The sequence below is a fragment of the Macaca thibetana genome, chromosome 7, assembly GCF_024542745.1.
Source record: "Macaca thibetana thibetana isolate TM-01 chromosome 7, ASM2454274v1, whole genome shotgun sequence".
Lineage (NCBI taxonomy): Eukaryota > Metazoa > Chordata > Mammalia > Primates > Cercopithecidae > Macaca > Macaca thibetana.
In genome coordinates, this window is record NC_065584.1 from 118,304,813 (window position 1) to 118,323,987 (window position 19,175).

Below are 19,175 nucleotides of genomic sequence, written 5' to 3' on the forward strand. Positions count from 1 at the left end.
AACAGCATGGTACTAGTACCAAAACAGAGATATAGACCAATGGAACAGAACAGAGGCCTCAGAAATAATACCACACATCTACAACCATCTGATCTTTGACAAACCTGAGAAAAACAAGAAATGGGGAAAGGAGTCCCTATTTAATAAATGGTGCTGGGAAAACTGGCTAGCCATAAGTAGAAAGCTGAAACTGGATCCTTTCCTTACTCCTTACAGGAAAATTAATTCAAGATGGATTAGAGACTTAAATGTTAGACCTAATACCATAAAAACTCTAGAAGAAAACCTAGGTAATACCATTCAGGACATAGGCATGGGCAAGGACTTCATGTCTAAAACACCAAAAGCAACGGCAACAAAAGCCAAAATTGACAAACGGGATCTAATTAAACTAAAGAGCTTCTGCACAGCAAAAGAAACTACCATCAGAGTGAACAGGCAACCTACAGAATGGGAGAAAATGTTTGCAATCTACTCATCTGACAAAGGGCTAATATCCAGAACCTACAAAGACTCAAACAAATTTACAAGAAAAAAACAAACCACCCCATCAAAAAGTGGGCAAAGGATATGAACAGACATTTCTCAAAAGAAGACATGCATACAGCCAACAGACACATGAAAAAATGCTCGTCATCACTGGCCATCAAAGAAATGCAAATCAAAACCACAATGAGATACCATCTCATGCCAGTTAGAATGGCAATTATTAAAAAGTCAGGAAACAACAAGTGCTGGAGAGGATGTGGAGAAATAGGAACACTTTTACACTGTTGGTGGGACTGTAAACTAGTTCAACCACTATGGAAAACAGTATGGCGATTCCTCAAGGATCTAGAACTAGAAGTACCATATGACCCAGCCATCCCATTACTGGGTATATACCCAAAGGATTATAAATCACGCTGCTGTAGGCCGGGCGCGGTGGCTCAAGCCTGTAATCCCAGCACTTTGGGAGGCCGAGACGGGCGGATCACGAGGTCAGGAGATCGAGACCATCCTGGCTAACACGGTGAAACCCCGTCTCTACTAAAAAATACAAAAAACTAGCCGGGTGAGGTGGCGGGCGCCTGTAGTCCCAGCTACTCGGGAGGCTGAGGCAGGAGAATGGCGTAAACCTGGGAGGCGAAGCTTGCAGTGAGCTGAGATCCGGCCACTGCACCCCAGCCTGGGCGGCAGAGCAAGACTCCGTCTCAAAAAAAAAATAAAAAATAAAAAAAATAAATAAATAAAAAAAAAATAAATCATGCTGCTGTAAAGACACATGCACACGTATGTTCATTGCAGCACTATTCACAATAGCAAAGACTTGGAATCAACCCAAATGTCCATCAGCGACAGACTGGATTAAGAAAATGTGGCACATATACACCATGGAATACTATGCAGCCATAAAAAAGGATGAGTTTGTGTCCTCTGTAGGGACATGGATGCAGCTGGAAACCATCATTCTTAGCAAACTATCGCAAGAACAGAAAACCAACCACCACATGTTCTCACTCATAGGTGGGAACTGAACAATGAGATCACCTGGACTCAGGAAGCGGAACATCACACACCGGGGCCTATTATGGGGATTGCATTGGGAGTTATACCTGATGTAAATGACAAGTTGATGGGTGCTGACGAGTTGATGGGTGCAGCACACCAACATGGCACAAGTATACATATGTAACAAACTAGCACGTTATGCACATGTACCCTAGAACTTAAAAGTATAATAATAATAATAAAATCTCTCCTCCTGCTCAACAGTGACTTACAATTAGCTTTCTCACCAAGTGTAGGGCCCAAAAAGCCCCTGAGCATCGAACATCCACACTGAGCACTACATAATAGGATGTGCCTATCTTCCCAATGCCATTAAAAAGCTGCTTCCCCATCTGCATGGATTATGTTGAAGGAAATGCCAAATACACTAAGGTACCTTAAAGGGATTCTAGGCTTTATGAGAAAAGGATGATGACATTCTGGAATTTAGAATACAGCTGTTTTCCCCAAAACAGTTGGTGACTGTTCTGTTAAGCCTGTAAAAATTCTCAGATCAATCTTCAGAATAAGGCCAGCATCAAACCCTGACACAGAACTCCAAGATGAGAGTAGATGACTTGACAAGGCTGAATAAATAAGAATACAAAGATCAATCTTTGGATGGACAATGAAGTTGTAAGATCTTAGAACTGACCTGTAGTATAGTGTGTCAGGATAAGGTCTGGCTGCATGTAACAAAGACCTGTACCTGTATATCATGGCCCAAACAAGATAAAAGATTCTATCTCTGTTGATATGGTTTGGCCCTGTCCCCACCCAAATCTCATCTTAAATTGTAGTTCCCGTAATCCCCAGGTGTCATGAGAGGGACCCAGTGGGAGATAATTGAATCATGGGGGCAGTCTCCCCCATACTATTCTCGTGATAGTAAGTTCTGACAAGATTTGGTGGTTTTTTGTTTGTTTTGAGACAGAGTCTTGCTCTGTCACCCAGACTGGAGTGCAGTGACGCGATCTCAGTTCACCGCAACCTCCGCCTCCCAGGTTCAAGCGAGTCTCCTGCCTCAGCCTCCTGAATAGCTGGGACTACAGGCGTGTGCCACCACACTCGGCTAATTTTTTTGTATTTTTAGTAGAGATAGAGTTTCACCGTGTTGGCCAGGATGGTCTCAATCTCCTGACCTCGTGATCCGCCCACGTGAGCCTCCCAAAGGAGATTTGATGGTTTTATAAGGGGCTTCCCCCTTCACTCAGCTCTCATTCTTCTCTCTCCTGCCACCTTATGAAGAAGAACATGTCTACTTCCCCTTCCGCCATGACTGTAAGTTTCCTGAGGCCTCTGCAGAACTGTGAGTCAATTAAACCTCTTTCCTTTATAAATTACCCAGTCTTGGGTATGTCCTTACAGCAGTGTGAGAATGGACTAAAACATTTGTCAACTAAATGAAGTACAGAGTCCAGCAGTCAAAGGCTGGTATAGTTGGCCCAGGCTCCTCCCATTGCTCTGCCATGCCTGGGGAGGTCCTTCTTGCCATGGTCCAATATGAGAACCAGAGCTCCTGTTATCCCATCAAAATTCCAGACAGAAAGATAGAAAAATAATTAAAGAAAAAGGGGCAGAAGGCATGCAGAGTCTACCTATTAAGATTTTCTAGAAACTACAACAGAATGTTTCCACTCATTTCTCTTTTGGACAGAGCTGTATCATAAGTATAAAAAATATATCATAGTTCTATCAAACCACAAAGTATGTAAGATAATTTTTTTTGGGTGGCCATGGGACCAGATAAAAATCAGAGGTTCTATTACCACAGAGAAAAAGGGAGAATGAATATAGGGTTAGGAAGCAAATGCTCTCTGTGACAAGTTATGGGACCATCCTACTTGAGAAATAGCTGGTTAATAAGGGTCTGCTTCTAGGGGAGGCACTGTGCTCACTAAAGCATGAGTTGTCTCCCATCATTCTGAAAGCTACTTGTAACATTCAAACTTCTCAAATTGGAATTTTAGACAATGTGCCTTTCAACATTTTTTTCAATTCTAACATAGGGTAATTATCCAGTAAAATTCTAGTTTCCAGCAGAATGTAACAGCTTTTACCAAAATAAATATTGTTTACTACCTTTCTAGGGGAAAATGGGAAAGACTTTGGAAGTAATGATTGTATTTAATTTATTAATTTTCATTTTTCACACATTTTAACACAACTATTTGCCAGACACTATGGTGTGTTAATAACATAAATATAGAAGACACACTCATGTTTTCCTTATTCTCAGACAGACTCTGAGTTGAACAAGACAAGAGAAGACTGCATGAAACAGAAAAAACAAAATTTAAAGGAAATCTGAATTCTTTCCTCAAGGACTTAGAGGGGGTCACACTCTCTCCCTTTACTGTTTTATACACACAATGATATGCTCGTGGTGCTAATTTACTTAGAAAAGATATGGTCCACTAAGAAGCTTATATGTGTCTCACTAATAACTTGTCTGACACCTAAAATGTTGACTGTTAGTTAACTTGGCTGGTGAAAACCACCATACAAATAATCAAAGCTTCCAGGTCCGGTGCCTGAAGTTGAAAGCCCACCAACTCCATCAGCAATTGTGCAACCACACCTAGTTCACCCCCAGGGAGAACAGAAGAGAAAGAAGAACTAGATCAATAACTTTCCTACATACTACCAATAAACAAGCAGATAATTTTAAGTAGAAAAAAGTAACCCCTCCATGCCAGCAACAAAACCTTAAGAATGGGTGAGACCTATATGAAGAAAAACACAAAACTACACAGAAAGATCCTTGATTATTCATGTAACAAAAATCTGTTACGAGCCAGATACTGTATTAAGTGCTGAAAACATAAAATTAAATAGATTAATGCCATACCCTAATGAGTTAAGGATCACATAAATAAGCAGTTACAGAACATACAATGAGAGACACAAAGTCTTATGGGACCATTATGTGTGTGTGGCAGGGGGAAGGGGAGCATAGTGAATCCAGGTTGGGGCAGAGTCAGTGAGGCTTCCTAGAAGAGGTGAATACCTGATCCAAAGGAAAACAAAGAGCTGACCAGGCAAAAAGCCAGGAGACCGTAACTAAAGGAAGAGCCAAAATCAGAAAGGAGAAAATGCAGGTACTGTGGGATCTGCAAGCAATGTGCTGTTACTAGAGCATAAAATTTGAGCAAGGGAGTAATCAAAGGTAAGGACAAAGGTATAAATGGAAAAGTGGAACATTCCTGGATGAAACTTTACAACTGCAAAGATGTCAATATTAATATTTAGTCAATACATTGTTTTAAGAGTGACTGTTAATTTGTTGTTCCAAATTATTAATGTTAATGTTTTATATTCAATATATTTAATATTTTTATATTCAATGTGATTAATATTAATTTTAAATTGCCTATGGAAAATACTTTTGGAATTTTTTTTTTTTTTTTTTTTTTTTTTGAGATGGAGTCTCGCTCTGTCACCAGACTGGAGTGCAGTGGCGTGATCTCAGCTCACTACAACCTCCAACTCCCTGGGTTCAAGCGATTCTCCTGCTTCAGCCTCCCAAGTAGCTAGGACTACAGGCACGCGCCACCACACCCAGCTAATTTTTGTATTTTTAGTAGAGATGGGGTTTCACCATGCTGGCCAGGATGGTCTCAATTTCTTGACCTAATGATCCACCCGCCTCGGCCTCCCAAAGTGCTGGGATTACAGGTGTGAGCCACCACGCCCGGCCTGGGATTCTTTTCTGCTATTTTGATATAACTCAGGTGAGATGTACTTCTTACAGATATTTTACAAATATTATTTTAATTTTTATATAGTTGAAAATATACCTTTCAGAAAATTATCATTTAATATTTTGAACATCTTCCAAATTTCTAAATACAAACACGAAAAATCTATTAACAAAATCATAAAAATGGGCATCTTTTTGACTGCTGTACTACAAAGGCTTTAAATGACACATAAATTCAAAAACTCTAAAACCACATTATTCAAATAATGCTAGTATTTTAATCTATGTCAGTGTAACAAAACATTTTCCCACCAATGCCAAGATCATTTCTTTAAGTATCCAGCAGATTTCTTGCTTTTATTGCTCTCCCCATTGTTGGCTTGTGAGTCTGTTTTGTTTTTGTGCACACTATGAGCTTAGCTGAAAACTATAAAATAATATTAGACTAATTAGGACGTTCATAATGTCCCTTGAATACACCTGTCTCACACTGCAATGTAAATTTTAAATTATCTGTTTCTCTGCCTCTTCCCTCTCCTATTCAACCCAATGGACATGAAATATGTGTCTGCATACAAAAAAAAAATAACGCATCCAACTTGCCTTCTCATCTCATTAGGTTTTATTTTTAGTTTTGAAAAACACTATTCTACTGAGCTGTGATTTCAATGGGCAAATGACATACAGAGTAATTCGAATTTTTAAATTTTTTGTTTAGCCTTCCTGTTAAAAATGAGAGCAAATATGTGCAAACTGTGATTTTTATTCTTTTTCAGGTCATGTCCTTTGAGACTAACGGAGCAGCTGTGGCTTCTTGTCACAGCATACGTATTACAGAAAATCAGGCATACAATTAGAGGGGAGACTCAAAGTTCAGTCCTGAAAATGATGTGCAAACAAATGTGCTCCCCACCAACGGGGTCAAGGTACGGCAAGGCAGATCGATACAAACCCTACATTCTACCGATTCCAAACTTCACATAAAACCAAGTGGCCACCAGGTGTCAAGGCAAGTTCCCTCTCCGATGTGCCAAAATGATCTTGCTCTGGGGATGTTTGTGCATCACTGATCGTGTCTAGGTTTTTGTTCACTGATGCAAAACGTTTTTTGGTTTTCTGGTTTTTTTACTTCTTCAAGGGGTGTTACACATTATATGTTCAGTAGTTTGAGGTGTATAGTGATCTTATCTTTGTTGGGGCTCCATGCCACCTTGCTCCACACGAAGCCAACCTGATTTCTGTATGTACACACCTTCGGTAAAGCACTGAAACTGTCAGGGCCCAGTGTTTATTACTACTCCCGTGACTGGTGCGGTGCCTGGCACACAGTAGGCAGTTAGTAAATGTGCATTTAGTAAGGAGGGAAATAAGAATAATGCGTAAATATATGCATGCAAGAATGAGCAAACGAACAAGAATACAAGTCTAAAAAAATCAACAAATGAACATATGTGCCATAAAGGGGATAAGGTAACAGAGAAACAAGGGGGAAAATCATGTTAGTCCCACAAAGCTTGCCAAAAATATAGGGCAAAAATGTAAAATACACAATTCTGTTTGCAAGCAGAAATTTCTAGTAAATGAAGGAACTCAAAGAAGGAACTCAAAAAAGGAACTCAAAGAAGAACAAGTGGGAAGAACAAGTGAGATCTTCAATTAGAATTTTCTTAAACCACTCTCAAAAAAGGGAGAAAGATGAAAAGGAACTAAGGATGGATCTCAAAATGTAATATTCCAACAATTACCACTATCCAAGACAAGTGAATAGTGCAAACTTACTAGCTGATGAGCTATGAACATGACCATTACAAAGGTAAAATTGGCCAAGCATGGTGGCTCACAGTTATAATCCCAGCACTCTGGGAGGCTGCGGAGGATCATGTGAGCCCTGAAATTTGAGGCCAGCCTGGGCAATATAGTGAGAACTCATCACTACAAAAAAATTTTAGAAATCAGCCAAGCGTGGTGGTACACATGTGTAGTCCCAGCTGCTCAAGAGGCTGAGACGAGAGGATTCCTTGAGCCTGGGAGACAAAGGTTGCAGTGAGCCAAGATCACATCACTGCACTCCAGCAACAGAGTAAGACCCTGTCTGGAAAAAAAAAAAAAAAAATCCTAAAAGATATACTAAAATGTCTGGCTTTTAAACATTCCCCTTGTTGTTAATAAGTTTTAGAAATTTATCCCCACAGAAATATTTTTTACATTGTATTAACTATTTTTTAACGGTTTACTTATTGTACTTTAAGTTTTAGGGTACATGTGCACAACACGCAGGTTACATAGGCATACATGTGCCATGTTGGTTTGCTACACCCATTAACTCGTCATTTACATTGGGTATCTCTTTTAATGCTATCCCTCCTCCAACCCCCCCATCCCACGACAGGCCCCGGCGTGTGATGCTCCCCGCCCTGTGTCCAAGTGTTCTCATTGTTCAATTCCCACCTATGAGTAAGAACATGCAGTGTTTGGTTTTCTGTCCTTGTGATAGTTTGCTCAGAATGTTGGTTTCCAGCGGCATCCATGTCCCTGCAAAGGACATGAACCCATCCTTTTTATGGCTGCATAGTATTCCATGGTGTATATGTGCCACATTTTCTTAATCCAGTCTGTCATTGATGGACATTTGGGTTGGTTCCAAGTCTTTGCTATTGTGAACAGTGCTGCAGTAAACATACGTGTAAATGTGTCTTTATAGTAGCATGATTTATAATCCTTTGGGAATATACCCAGTAATGGGATCGCTGGGTCAAACAGTATTTCTAGTTCTGGATCCTGGAGGAATCGCCACACTGTCTTCCACAACGGTTGAACTAGTTTACACTCCCACCAACAGTGTAAAAGCATTACTATTTCTCCACATCCTCTCCAGCATCTTTTGTTTCCTGACTTTTTAATGATCGCCACTCTAACTGGTGTGAAATGGTATCTCATTGTGGTTTTGATTTGCATTTCTCTGATGACCAGTAATAATGAGCATTTTTTCATGTGTCTGTTGGCTGCATAAATGTCTTCCTTTGAGAAGTATCTGTTCATATCCTTTTTCCACTTTTTGATGGGGTTGTTTGATTTTTTCTTGAAAATTTGTTTAAGTTCTTTGTAGATTTTGGATATTAGCCCTTTGCCAGATGGGTAGATTGCAAAAATTTTCTCCCATTCTGTAGGTTGCATGTTCACTCTGATGGTAGTTTCTTTTGCTGTGCAGAAGCCCTTTAGTTTAATTAGATCCCATTTGTCTATTTTAGCTTTTGTTACCATGGCTATTGGTGTTTTAGTCATGAAGTCCTTGCCGATGCTTATGTCCTGAATGGTATTGCCTAGGTTTTCTTCTAGGGTTTTTATGGTTTTAGGTCTAACATTTAAGTCTTTAATCCATCTTCAATTAATTTTTGTATAAGGTATAAGGAAAGGATCCAGTTTCAGCTTTCTACATATGGCTAGCCAGTTTTCCCAGCACCATTTATTAAATAGGGAATCCTTTCCCCATTTCTTGTTTTTGTCAGGTTTGTCAAAGATCATATGGTTGTAGATGTGTGGTGTTATTTCTGAGGCCTCTGTTCTGTTCCGTTGGTCTATCTCTCTGTTTTGGTACCAGTACCATGCTGTTTTGGTTACTGTAGCCTGGTAGTATAGTTTGAAGTCAGGTAGCATGATGCCTCCAGCTTTGTTCTTTTTGCTTAGCATTGTCTTGGCAATGCGGGCTCCTTTTAGTTTCACATGAACTTTAAAGCAGTTTTTCCCAATTCTGTGAAGAAAGTCATTGGAAGCTTGATGCAGATGGCACTGAATCTATAAATTACCTTGGACAGTATGGCCATTTTCATGATATTGATTCTTCCTATCCATGAGCATGGAATGTTCTTCCATTTGTTTGTGTCCTCTTTTATTTCGTTGAGCAGGGGTTTGTAGTTCTCCTTGAAGAGGTTCTTCATATCCCCTGTAAGTTGGATTCCTAGGTATTTTATTCTCTTTGTAGCAACTGTGAATGGGAGTTCACTCATGATTTGGCTGTTCGTCTGTTATTGGTGTATAGGAATGCTTGTGATCTTTGCACATTGATTTTGTATCCTGAGACTTTGCTGAAGTTGCTTATCAGCTTAAGGAGACCTTGGGCTGAGATGATGGGGTTTTCTAAATATACAATCATGTCATCTGCAAACAGGGACAATTTGACTTCTTCTTTTCCTAACTGAATACCCTTGATTTCTTTCTCTTGCCTAATTGCCCCGGCCAGAACTTTCAACACTATGTTGAATAGGAGTGAGCGAGGGCATCCTTGTCTTGTGCCAGTTTTCAAAGGGAATGCTTCCAGTTTTTGCCCATTCAGTACGATATTGGCTGTATCCCCACAGAAATTTTAACATGTAGGAAGAAATTCATACAAACACCAGCCTTGCTTATATCAGCAAGTAGTATTTGCAGGGCGTGGTGGCTCGCACCTGTAATCCCTGCTACCTGTGAAGACAGCTTGAGCCCAGGAATGGGGGGTTATAGTGAGGTATGAGCACAACCCAGTTCTCCAGCTTGGGTGGAAAAAAGAAACAAAGAAAGTAGTATTTTCCTGAGGATTCTGTTTTGAAACTATTGTTTGCAATGCAGAATGTGAATTCTTCAGAAATTTACTTTTGTTTTTTTGGACTTTCTTTCCTGAATAAAAACTGGCATCACTACCACTAGAAACGTGAGCTCTACCTGAAGCATCTTAAAGTCGGTGACAGGAAAAGCAGAAAGTGGCGTCCAGTCTCTGGGTTCCTCACCGTGCACATGCAGCCTCTCTGATTAGCTACTTCTGGCTCAGACCAAATGTGTAATAAATCAAAGCAGTTGGAAGAGAGTGTGGTCACAGTGTTCCATCAATTCATCCGTGACACCAAGTTCCAACTCAAGGCTTTTCAAACAGAAAAGAAGGAGAAGAAGGAACAACCTTGATGCCAAGATTTTTTTTTTTTTTTTTTTTTTGAGACAGTGTCTCGCTCTGTTGCCCAGGCTGGAGTGCAGTGGCGTGATCTCGGCTCACTGCAACCTCCACCTCCCAGGCTCAAGTGATTCTCCTGCCTCAGCCTCCCCAGTAGCTGGGACTACAAGTGAGCACCACCACACCTGGCTAATTTTTGTATTTTTAGTAGACATGGGGTTTCACTATGTTGGCCAGACGGATCTCAAACTCCTGACCTTAGGTGATCTGCCCACTTCGGCCTCCCAAAGTTCTGGGATTAAAGGCATAAGCTACTGCGCCTGGCTGATGCCAAGAATTTTAAATAGCTCTACCAGCACCGAAAGTGCAGAATCAGGAAGGAGCTACTGAACTCTACCAAATCTCCAGAAAGCACCTATGCTGGGTAGTGTGGCTACAAAACAGGAAGGCACTGACAAGCCGTTATTAGGATCTTACTCCTCTTTTCTGGTAAACAAAACTGAAACCATTGACAGCTAATACTATAAATGTAACTAAAAGTTTAACAAAGTAGAAGAACACACGCAGTTGGGGTGATAGGGTTTTTCTCTTAAAAAAAAAAAAAAAAAAAATCAGGCCAGGCGCAATGGCTCACGGCGCTAACCCTAGCACTTTGGGAGGCCGAGGCAGATGGACTGCCTGAGCTCAGGAGTTTGAGACCAACCTGGGCAACATGGTGAAACCCCATCTCTACTGAAATACAAAAAATGAGCTGGGCGTGGCAGCATGCGCCTGTAGTCCCAGCTACTTGGGAGGCTGAGGCAGGAGAATTGCTTGAACCTGGGAGGCAGTGGTGGAGTTCGCTGAGATCGTGACACTGCACTCCAGGCTGGATGACAGAGCGACACTCCTTCTCCCCCCTAAAAAAAAAATCATCAAATCTGTCAAATGCAGCTTTCCCCTACAGGTGGCTCTTCAAGATTCACACTTCAATGTAAAGCTATGGTTTGGGCATATTTTATTCTTGACATATATTCCTAAAATTGGAATTACTTGGTCCAAGGATAAAATTTGGAACTATTTGTTATGTTACTCTATTGATCTGCTGAAACACAGGTCCAGTGTGCAAATGCCACTCATAACATGCTCATCCACTTTTACACAAATGTGTGTTAAGTGCCTACTATGTGTCAGACTAGAAGCTAGTGATACAGAATGTTACCCAAAGTCCCTACTCTCATGGAATTACTGCTACTTAAATGTCTACTAAAGGGAGAAGAAAATTTACATGAATCACCTATTTCCTGAAAGCCCTATCAATAACTTTTGTATTTACGTACACAATTGTATTAAAAGCCTTATTATTAAGTATATTAAGAAGTATAAGCCCTTCTACTTATTAAAATAATAGTATGCAGCCAGGCACGGTTGCTCACGCCTGGAATCCTATCACTTTGGGGAGGCCGAGGCGGGCGGATCAGAGGTCAGGAGATCGAGACCATCTTGGCTAACACAGTGAAACTCTGTCTCTACTAAAAATACAAAAAAATTAGCCAGGTGTGGTGGAGGTTGCCTGTAGTCCCAGCTACTCGGGAGGCTGAGGCAGGAGAATGGCGTGAACCCAGGAGGCAGAGCTTGCACTGAGCCGAGATCGTGCCACTGCACTCCAACCTGGGTGACAGAGCAAGGCTCCATCTCAAAAAAAAAAAAAATTAATAATAATAATAGAATGCTGTTTTAATTGCTTTTAAAGCTCTCCCTTTTCCATATAACTTTTTCCTAACTTGTGTATCTTTAGATGCCAATTGCTGGATGTTATCTATGTGGTTAAAAGGTGCCATCTGGAAATTAAAGTTTGGGCTACCTTTTAGATTATCGATTCTATGGCATAGCAAGATTCCAGAATGTTTTTATTGAAAGCATGTTTCCATCTTTAACTTTCGTCTAGTGCTCAGTGTCATAGCTCCTTCATACCCATCTGTAGGTGTCTGGATTCTACCACTGGTGGGCACGTTCTCTGAATTCAAACGAACTTACTCTCTAGTATGACAATGTATTTTTTAAATCAGACTTGGGTTGATTTTTCGATCTTTGAAGCTTAACCTACTATTTTTTTCATTGTTGTTCTGCAATGGTTTATATTTTCTACTTCAGAGATACTTTTTGAACAACTCAGACACCGTTTTCAATGCAACTATATTTTTCTCTTTTTTTTTTTTTTTTTTTTTTTTTTTTCAAAGGAGGCCCCCACTCTGTCACCCAGTATGAAGTATGAAGTGCAGTGGTGCAGTCATAGTTCACTGCAGCCTCAATCTCCCAGGCTCAAGTAATCCTGCCGCCTTAGCCTCCTGAATAGCTGGGACTACAGGTATTCACCACCATGCCCAGCTAATTTTTTTTATTTTTTGAAGAGATGAGGTCTCCCTATGTTGCCCAGAGTGGTCTTGAATTCCTGGCTCAAGTGATCCTCCCACCTCAGCTTCCCAAAGTGCTGGAATTACAGGCAGGAGCCACCGCACCCGGCCCAGTCATAACTATTTCTTAACTGAATCACTGCAGCTGTATTCTAACTGGTTTACCTACCTCCAATATAGTATTCTGAAGGCCCCACCAACTCCACCAGATAAACAGAACAAGCCATCTCTGTATTATATTCAAAATGATCTTTGAAAAATGCAAATCCGATCCTGCCAGACTCTTAGTTAAACCTCTCTATAATTGCCCTCCACTAATTTTAGATAAGGTGCAATAACTTTTATATCCAGCCAAGATGGAGGCCAGGGATCAAATGTATCCTCCTACCTGAAACAGTCAAAAAGTCTGGCTCCTAATTCACGCCTCCTAAGGCATAAGGCATTGGGTAGAGAATTCCTGAGGCAGTGGGTAGAGAGTTCAAAAGCGTCTTCCTGTAGTAGAGAATAATTAACTCTACACAAAAGATTGCTCTGGTCTCACCTAACAAATATTAAAAGCAAGACCTAAAAACATCAAACTGTTTCCAAGTAACTTAACTGTACCCCTTAATAAAAACTACATAGTATTTGTAGGAATACAACATTATGACTGCACTCAACAAGGTAAAAGCAATCTCTGATATGCCATCGAAAATTACACGGCATGCACAGAAGCAGGAAAATAATGGCTCCCTAAAGAGGAGAAGGAATGGATTGATTTCAATCTGCATACTATTATTTTAATAAGTAGAAGGGCTTATACTTCTTAATAATAATAAGGCTTTTAATACAATTGTGTACGTAAATACAAAAGTTACTGATAGGGCTTTCAGGAAATGGGTGATTCATGTAAATTTTCTTCTCCCTTTAGTAGACATTTAAGTAGCAGTAATTCCATGAGAGCAGGGACTTTGGGTAACATTCTGTATCACTAGCTTCTAGTCTGACACACAGTAGGCACTTAACACACATTTGTGTAAAAGTGGATGAGCATGTTATGAGTGGCATTTGCACGTTGGACCTGTGTTTCAGCAGATCAATAGAGTCACATAACAAATAGTTCCAAAGTAAATTTTATCCTTGGACCAAGTAATTCCAATTTTAGGAATCAATCAAAATAATGCCAGAACTGACACAGATATGAAATTAGCAGAAAAGGACATTACGGCTTGTTAGCATAGCTTACATCACCCAATACAATCTGGCCCCCATCAAATTCTCCAGGCCTCAGTTCTCTCCCTTACACTCTATACTTCAACTCTACCGAATTTTAGTTCTTCAAAAAAGCCACGTTCTTTCTTGCATTCATGTTAATTATCTCTCCTGGTTATAATACTTGTCCATCCAGTGGTGTGCAAGAAAACTGTCTGGGGGCTGCGAGACAGTCCTCATTTGGTGTGTTTAACAATATCCATGGTGTAAGCACACCCACCATGGCCAATTTCAATCTATCAAAAATTTAGCCACTAACTTGCAAAGTTCCTGAATTTTTAACAACTCTGAAGCTGGTATAAGCCTGCATCCATCCCTCTCATCATCTGCCCGGAGCCTCATCATTCATCCTCCAGTCTCAAGTTAAAGCTCAGTTCCTCTAAGAAGCCTTTTAAGATCCTTCAAATCTGTTCAATGTTCCTCCTCTGTACTCCTATAAAATACACTGTACTCACACCATCATAGCACTTACAATCCTCTATTGTTATTACCTGACATATAAACCCCAAAAGGTAGACATTGTGCCCACCCTATTCATTAATCTATCTGCAGAACATTAGCATAATAGCTAGCATGCAATGACACTCAAAAATCAGCTGAATGAGTAGGAAAAAGGAACAGACTTCCAGTAAGTGCGACAACATAGATGAATCTCCAATGCCTTATGCGACGTGAAAGAAGCCAGACATAAAAGGCTACATACTATAGGGTTTCATTACATAACATTCTGAAAACGACAAAATCCACAAATCTACAGTTGCCAGGAAAGGATTGCCAAGGTACATAGGGAACTTTCTGGGATGATGAAAATGTTCTATGTGTTGGTGGTGGTCACAGGCTGCTTACATTTGTAAAAACTGTATATCTAAAAAGGGTGAATTTTGCTCAACATAAATTATACCTCAATAAACATTATGTATTTATTTATTTATTTAGAGATGGAGTCACGCTCTATCGCCTAGGCAGGAGTGCAGTGGCATGATCTTGGTTCACTGCAACCTCCGCCTCCCAGGTACAAGCAATTCTCCTGCCTCAGCCTCCACCATGCCCAGCTAATTTTTGTATTTTTAGTACAGACAGGGTTTCACCATGTTGGCCAGGCTGGTCTCGAACTCCTGACCTCAGGTGATCCGCCTGCCTTAGCTTCCCAAAGTGCTAGGATTACAGGCATAAGCCACCACGCCCGGTCATGAATTTATTTTTTAAACAACAGCTGCCAGGCCTGGTGGCTCATGCCTATAATCCCAGCACTTTGGGAGGTTGAGGCAGGAGGATTGCTTGAGGCCAAAAGTTCAAGACCAGTCTGGGCAACATAAGAAAATCTTATCTCTACCAAAAATTTAAAAAAATATATATGCAGGCATGATGGTGTGCACCTGTAGTCTTAGCTACTTGAGAGGCTGAGGTAGGAGGATGGTTTGAGCCAAGGAGTTTTAGGTTAAAGCAAGTTATGATTGTGCCACTGCACTCCAGCCTGGGTGACAGAGACTCTGTCCCTAAAAAAGCAAAACAAAAAAACAGCTGAATGGGCCGGGCGCAGTGGCTCATGCCTGTAATCCTAACACTTTGGGAGGCCGAGGCGGATGGATCACGAGGTCAGGAGATCGAGATCATCCTGGCTAACACGGTGAAACCTCATTTCTACTAAAAATACAAAAAATTAGCCGGGCATGGTGGCGGGCGCCCGTAGTCCCAGCTACTTGAGAGGCTGAGGCAGGAGAATGGCGTGAACCCAGGAGGCGGAGCTTGCAGTGAGCCGAGATGGTACCACTGCACTCCAGCCTGGGCCACAGTGCCAGACTCCGTCTCAAAAACAAAACAAAACCAAAACAAAACAAAACAAAAAATAGCTGAATGACTCAGTCAATGCTAAGGAGATAATGATGAGTAAAAAAATAGCCTAAGCTCTTAACCAACTTACAATACATTGGCTGGGGAGGACCAGAGATTAGATCAACATACTACATGTGTTTCCTAGGGCAGCCTTTGTAAAGGACCACAAAGTGAGTGGTTTAAAACAATAGAAACTTATTCTCCCAGTTCTGGAGGTTAGAAGTCTGAAATGAACGTGCTGGCAAGGCCATGCTGTCTCTGAAGGCTCTAGGGGAGGAACTTCCTCGCATACTTCCTCGCATCTGGCCTTGCCAGTAATCCCTGACATTCCAGCTTGTAGTTGCATCACTCCAATCTCTGCTTCTGTGGTCCCACGGCCTTCTTCCCTCTGTGTCTCTGTCCAAATTTCTCTCTCCTTTTGACGTCAGTCATTGAATTAAGACACACCCTAATCTTGTGTGACCTCAACTTCACTTGATCACATTTGCCAAGACCATATTTACGAAAAATGTCACATTCACAAGGACTGAAGTTTAGGGTTTGAACATATCTTTTAGGAGGGTACAATTCAAACCACAACACACAAAAATAGCTATGAAACGACGAAAACATAACAAATACTACAGAAAGACATATAAAGTGCTGGGTTCAGAAGTCCCAGAGGGACTAAGAGAGGAATTCGTGGTATTCAAATATAGTATTTGAAATGGTCCTGAAGCGGAGTATGATTTGGGTGACAAGATATAAAGGAGAAGAGTAGGACATTTGGAGTAAAGGGGGGAAATGTTATAATGTTGTAAGACAGGGGTAGGAAAGGGCGATGATACCAGGAAGGAGTCCAATTTGATAAGAGTCCAATTAGTTCTAAGCGTGATATACTGGAAAGGTAAGTGGGGACCTGGTAGCAGGTGGTCAAATGCCTAAATAAGGACTCTGTAGTTCATTCAGCAGACTTTTGGGGACCGCTGAGGGAATAACTGTGGTAAAACTCGCCCCCTTTTCTCACCTCTGCCCCTATGACACAGTGAAGAGGCTCATATAGCATTGACAGGACACTTTTTTTTTTTTTGACATGGAGTTTCACTCTTGTTGCCCAGGCTGGAGTGCAGTGGCATGATCTCGGCTCACCGCAACCGCTGCCTCCCAGGTTCAAGCAATACCCCTGCCTCAGCCTCCCAAGTAGCTGGGATTACAGGCATGCACCACCATGCCTGGCTAATTTTGTATTTTTAGCAGAGATGGGGTTTCTCCATGTTGAGGCTGGTCTCGAACTCCCGACCTCAGGTGATCCACCCGCCTCGGCCTCCCAAAGTGCTGGGATTACAGGCGTGAGCCACCGCGCCCGGCGGCAGGACACTTTCAAGTGCAGTTCTTTGAACTGTTCACATCACCCAGGTAGCAATTACTGATGTTCAAACTGAATTTTCCTCATTGATCCAGCTACTATATGGTAGAACTAGAAATAGCTGGAGGGTCCTCAAAAGATTTTGCTGTTGTGTTTAATCTAGTTTGTTCATCTGCTGAAATAGTTTTCTCTTGAAAATGCAACATTGATTCAAAGTGTTTACATTTATTTGCTTCAGGGAAAACCCCCCCTCCTTTTTATTCTTTTTTTTTTTTTGAGACGGAATGTTGCTCTGTCACCAGACTGAACTGCAGTGGTGCCATCTCGGCTCACCGCAACCTCCGCCTCCCAGGTTCAAGCAATTCTCCTGCCTCACCCGCCCAAGTAGCTGGAACTTGATAATTTTTGTATTTTTAGTAGATACAAGGTTTCACCATGTTGGCCAGGATGGTCTCAATCTCTTGACCTCGTGATCTGCTGGCCTTGGCCTCCCAAAGTGCTGGGATGACAGGAGTGAGCCACAGCACCCGGTCAGGGGAAGGCTTTTCTATCCTTAACTTGCAAGCTAGCATACAAAACTTAGATTTCTGACTAGCAGAAAAACCATTCTCTTAGGTAATTCTTCTTTCCAAAAGTATGTTCCAGAGGTCGTACCAACTCATTCTTTTAGATTAAAAGCTAAGGATCCTCAAATCACAGTTCGGTTATTTTTTTTACACACAAGTATAAAGACATGTGCAAATAAGGAAACAGAACAGAGAATCTAACTTACAGCAATTCAATGGAAATTCACAGTAAGAACGCCAAGGTCATAATTATCGCACGTATTCTTGTCCTAGTGTCTACATCTGTATTTATGAATCACCTTTTTCTTTTTCCTTTTCTTCTCTCTAAGCCCTTCTCTAGGATACTGCAATTATAGTTGTTCTATTGGAAATGAGTCCTTGAAACCCTTTGGAATCTAGAAGGTCACCTCTCTCACAAAGCCACATTATGTCTAAATGTTCTCAGCTGTGTGAGAGTACAGTCACTCTACTTAGTGTGGGAAAGTGGACAAAGTTTTGGTACAACAGTTTTTCTTTTTTGAGACAAAGTCATTTTCTGGCACCCAGGTTGGAGTGCGGTGGCATGATCACAGCTTACTGCAGCCTCAACCTCCCAGGCTCAAGCGGTCCTCCCACCTCAGCCTCCCAAACTACTGGGACTATAGGCATGAGCCACCAAGCCCAGCTGATTTTGGTAGTTTTTGTAGAGACATGGTTTTGTCATGTTGCCCAGGCTGGTTCCAACTCCTGGGCCCAAGAACTCTGCCCACCTCAGCCTCCCAAAGTGCTAGGATTATAGGTTTGAGCCACCATGTCTGGCCAATTTCATAATTTTTAAACACACACACACAAAAAAACTGATCGCATAGCAAAATAGGTCAAGTAAAATATCATTGGTGCTGTATTATTTTCAACCACACAGTAATTACCTTCAGTTCTAAAACTTGACATTTATCTATAGGTGACAAGTTTAAATCAAATTTAAAGTCTTAATTATTCTATTTCATAAATAGCAATACCCAGACAACTATTAACTGCCAATGAACGGTTTTTCGAGTTTTCTTCAGTAGTAACCTTGAGACATATCTTTTACCTTTCCTTCAGAGATTCCTTGGTCTGGAGCTAGAAAGAAGGAAATATCTATAGAACACCCTTGATGTAAGTAACTCCATCTTAGAAAAAGACTCTACCTTACATTGGCCGGGCACGGTGGCTCATGCCTGTAATCCCAGCACTTTGGGAGGCTGAGGTGGGCAGGTCACAAGGTCAGGAGATTGAGACCATCCTGGCTAACATGGTGAAACCCCATCTCTACTAAAAATACAAAAAAATTAGCCGAGAGTGGTGGCAGGCACCTGTAGTCCCAGCTACTCAGGAGGCTAAGGCAGGAGAATGGCATGAACCCGGGAGGTGGAGCTTGCAGTGAGCCGAGACTGCACCACTGCACTCCAGCCTTGGCGACAGAGTGAGACTCCGTCTGGAAAAAAAAAAGAAAAGAAAAAGACTACCTTACCTTTCAAAAGGCATCATGCCAACAAGGACTAGATATTCACACACTAGAAGTCCACACACAATGAAATACAGACACGTGCACACACACGAACACACGTTTCCTTTATCTGTTTGCCCTTTGATGGACACTCACATTGTCTCCATA

General features: G+C 41.3%; 1 protein-coding gene across 1 annotated transcript in view; it reads right to left on the reverse strand.

Moving 5' to 3' along the window:
* AVEN (apoptosis and caspase activation inhibitor) overlaps window positions 1-19,175 on the reverse strand; it is a 187,096-nt gene that overhangs the window by 17,921 nt on the left and 150,000 nt on the right. The window lies entirely within an intron of this gene.